Here is a 4108-nt window from a genome sequence, read left to right on the forward strand (position 1 = left end):
CTTTCCTTTCCTTTCCTTTCCTTCCTTTCCTTTCCTTTTCCTTTCCTTTCCTTTCCTTCCTTTCCTTTCCTTTCCTTTCCTTTCCTTTCCTTTCCTTTCCTTTCCTGAACTTTCCTGAAATTTCCTTTCCTTTCCTTTCCTTTCCTTTCCTTTCCTTTCCTTTCCTTTCCTTTCCTTTCCTTTCCTTTCCTTTCCTTTCCTTTCCTGAAATTTCCTTTCCTTTCCTGAAATTTCCTTTCCTTTCCTTTCCTTTCTTTTCCTTTCCTTTCCTTTCCTTTCCTTTCCTTTCCTGAACTTTCCTTCCTTTCCTTTCCTTTCCTGAACTTTCCTTTCCTTTCCTTTCCTTTCCTGAACTTTCCTTTCCTTTCCTTTCCTTTCCTTTCCTGAAATTTCCTTTCCTGAACTTTCCTTTCCTTTCCTTTCCTTTCCTTTCCTTTCCTTTCCTTTCCTTTCCTTTCCTTTCCTGAACTTTCCTGAACTTTCCTGAACTTTCCTTTCCTGAACTTTCCTGAACTTTCCTTTCCTTTCCTGAAATTTCCTTTCCTTTCCTTTCCTGAACTTTCCTTTCCTTTCCTGAACTTTCCTTTCCTGAAATTTCCTTTCCTGAAATTTCCTTTCCTTCTTTCCCATCCCCTCTCTTCTCCCTCTCTTCCCTCTCAAACCATTCCCGACGGGAATCTCCCTCCCCACGAATGAGCCACTGCAGGAAGATCAATTCCCGAGTCCCGGCGGGGTGGGACAGCATTCCTAGAAAACCTTTCCCTTGGAAAATCCTCCTCGGGGCCTCCCTCCCGCGGCGGAGGTTGTGCGGGAGCAGAGCCGATCCCGCAGAACAGGTCGGGATGGATTCGGGATCGTGGGCAGAGCTCGGCTCAGCTCCTGCCCCGAGCTCAGCCGGGCTCAGGGCAGGAGCTCAGGCCGGGGCTAATTAGCCGGCAGCAATTAAGTGGAGTTGATCCCCGGCTTGATTAGTGGTTAGTGGGGCTGGCTCAGCGCTCGGCACTAATTAAAGGAGGCCCGGACTAATTAAAGGAGGCACGAGTCAGCAGGATCAGCCCGGAGCCTCTCCCAGCTCCGACCTCGTGGGCCCGGCTTTGATCTGGGGATGCAAAACTCAGGGCAGGCGCTCGGAGCCTGGGGGGGTTGAACCCAGTTTGGGGGGGTTGAGACCAGTTTGGGGGGGTTCGAGCCCAGCTTGGGGGGGGTTGAGTCCAGCCTGGGGGGGTTGAGCCCAGTTTGGGGGGGTTTGAGCCCAGTTTGGGGGGGTTTGAGCTCAGCTTGGGGGGTTTGAGCTCAGCTTGGGGGGTTTGAGCTCAGCTTGGGGGGGGGTTGTGCCCAGTTTGGAGATGTTCGTGCCCAGTTTGGGGGTGTTTGTGCCCAGTTTGGAGATGTTTGTGCCCAGTTTTGGGGGTGTTTGTGCCCAGTTGGAGCTGTTTGTGCCCAGTTTGGAGATGTTTGTGCCCAGCTTGGGGATGTTTGTGCCCAAGTTGGGGGTGTTTGTGCCCAGTTTGGAAATATTTGTGCTCAGCTTGGAGATGCTTGTGCCCAGTTTGGAGGGTTGGAGCCACATTTTGTGCCCCGTCCCTGAGGGGGCAGAGCCGACTCCTGCCGGAGACAGGGATTTCCAGGGACAAAAGCAGATCCCGGCTCTCCCCAGGGACCTCTGGCACTGCAATCCCGCTGCTCCTCCTGGGAAAGGAGGCCCCGGCAGGAATCCAGGCACTGATAATTCCAGCAGAGCTGGCGTGTCCTGTCAGAGCCACAGCCTGGGAACAGAGAAACGGGACCCCAAGGCTCCGAGGAGCTCGGGAAGGGGCCGCTGCTGCTCTGCCCGTGTCCAGGAGGGGCTCCTGGAGCTGTGGTGTTGTGGGAACATGGCTTTGCCCCTCACACCCGGAGTGCTCTGGCTCCGGGAGCAGCCACGAGCATTCCAGGGATTCCCCGCAGGGAATCCCACCGAGGTGGGAACGGGTGCTGTTCTCCCTCCTTGTGCCCAGCCCTCGGAGGGTAACGGAGGGTAACGGTGTCACCAGCCCTGCCCGGGGCCAGCACGGAGCTCCTACTCCTCGGATGGGTTGGGCTGGAGCTCTGTGGGTGGCCCAGGTTGGTGGCCCAGGCTGTTGCCCTTTGTGGGTGGCCCAGGTTGGTGGCCCAGGCTGTTGCCCTTTGTGGGTGGCCCAGGTTGGTGGCCCAGGCTGTTGCCCTTTGTGGGTGGCCCAGGTTGGTGGCCCAGGCTGTTGCCCTTTGTGGGTGGCCCAGGTTGGTGGCCCAGGCTGTTGCCCTTTGTGGGTGGCCCAGGTTGGTGGCCCAGGCTGTTGCCCTTTGTGGGTGGCCCAGGTGGGTGGCCCAGGCTGTTGCCCTTTGTGGGTGGCCCAGGTTGGTGGCCCAGGCTGTTGCCCTTTGTGGGTGGCCTGTGCTGGTGCTTCGTGTTGTTCTCCCTGTGTTGGTGCCTCATGTTGTTTTCCCATGTTGGTGCCTTGTGTTGGTGCCTCGTGTTGGTGTCCTGTGTGGGCTCCCTGTGTTCTTTCCCCCTGTTAGTTCCCCATGTTTGTGCCCCGTGTTGTCTCCCTGTGTGGGTTCCGTGTGTGGGTTCCGTGTGTGGGTTCCGTGTGTGGGTTCCGTGTGTGGGTTCCGTGTGTGGGTTCCGTATGTTGTTTCCCTGTGTTTGTTCCCTGTGTTCATTCTGTGTCTGGGTTCCCTGTGTTGATTCCCTGTGTTGATTCCCTGTGTTGTTTCTCCATGTTTGTTCCCTGTGTTGGTTCCTTGTGTTGGATCCATGAGTTGCTGCCCCGTGTTGGTTCCATGTGTGGGTTCCCTTTGTTTGTTTCCACGTGTTGTTTCCGCGTGTTGTTTCCCTGTGTGGGTTCCGTGTGTGGGTTCCCTGTGTGGGTTTTGTGTGTTGGTTCCCTGTGTTTGTGTCCCATGTTGTTGCCCCTGTGTTTGTTCCCCTGTGTTGTTCCCCTGTGTTGTTCCCCTGTGTTGGTTCCCTGTGTTTGTTCCCCTGTGTTTGTTCCCCTGTGTTTGTTCCCCTGTGTTTGTTCCCCTGTGTTGTTCCCCTGTGTTGGTTCCCTGTGTTGGTTCCCTGTGTTGGTTCCCTGTGTTGGTTCCCTGTGTTGTTCCCCTGTGTTGGTTCCGTGTGTGGGTTCTGTGCGTTGTTTTCCTGTGTTGTTTTCCTGTGTTGTTGCCCCGTGTTAGTTCCCTGTGTTTCTCCCCGTGTTTCTCCCCATGTTATTTCCCTATGTTTCTCCCCATGTTGGCTCCATGTGTTATTTTCCCATATTTCTCCCCATGTTTCCCTGTGTTTCTCCCCATGTTTCCATGTGTTTCTCCCCATATCTCTCCCCATGTTTCTCCATGTGTTGTTTCCCTGTGTTATTCCCTGTGTTTCTCCCCATGCTATTCCCTGTGTTTCTCCCCATGTTATTCCCTGTGTTTCTCCCCATGTTTCCCTGTGTTTCTCCCCGTTTTTTTCATGTATTTCTCCATGTGTTGTCTCCCCGTGTTTCTCTCCGTGTTATTCCCCATGTTTCCATGTTTCTCCCCATATCTCTCCCCATGTTTCTCCATGTGTTGTTTCCCTGTGTTATTCCCTGTGTTTCTCCCCATGTTATTCCCTGTGTTTCTCCCCATGTTTCCGTGTTTCTCCCCGTTTTTTTCATGTATTTCTCCATGTGTTGTCTCCCCGTGTTTCTCTCCGTGTTATTCCCCATGTTTCTCCCCGTGTTTCCCTGTATTTCTCCCCATTTTTCCCACGTATTTTTCCATGTGTTTCTCCCCGTGTTTCCCTGTATTTCTCCCCATTTTTCCCACGTATTTTTCCATGTGTTTCTCCCCGTGTTTCCCTGTATTTCTCCCCATTTTTCCCACGTATTTTTCCATGTGTTTCTGCCCGTGTTCCTCCCCGTGTTCCCGGCCCGGACGCCGCCGCTGTCACGTCCTGAGCACATTTTGCAATCGGGCTCTTTCCCAACCCGGAGCTCCCGGGGAGACTCTGACGGCCCCAGATCTGTGCCCTGGCCCGGGGCAGCCCCCCCGGCGCGGGGTATCTCCAATTCCATCGTGAATTCCTCGGAGCCACGGGCAGGGAAAGGTTCACGGCACCGACAGC

This window comes from Chiroxiphia lanceolata, chromosome 30 (assembly GCF_009829145.1).
Source record: "Chiroxiphia lanceolata isolate bChiLan1 chromosome 30, bChiLan1.pri, whole genome shotgun sequence".
Classification (NCBI taxonomy): domain Eukaryota; kingdom Metazoa; phylum Chordata; class Aves; order Passeriformes; family Pipridae; genus Chiroxiphia; species Chiroxiphia lanceolata.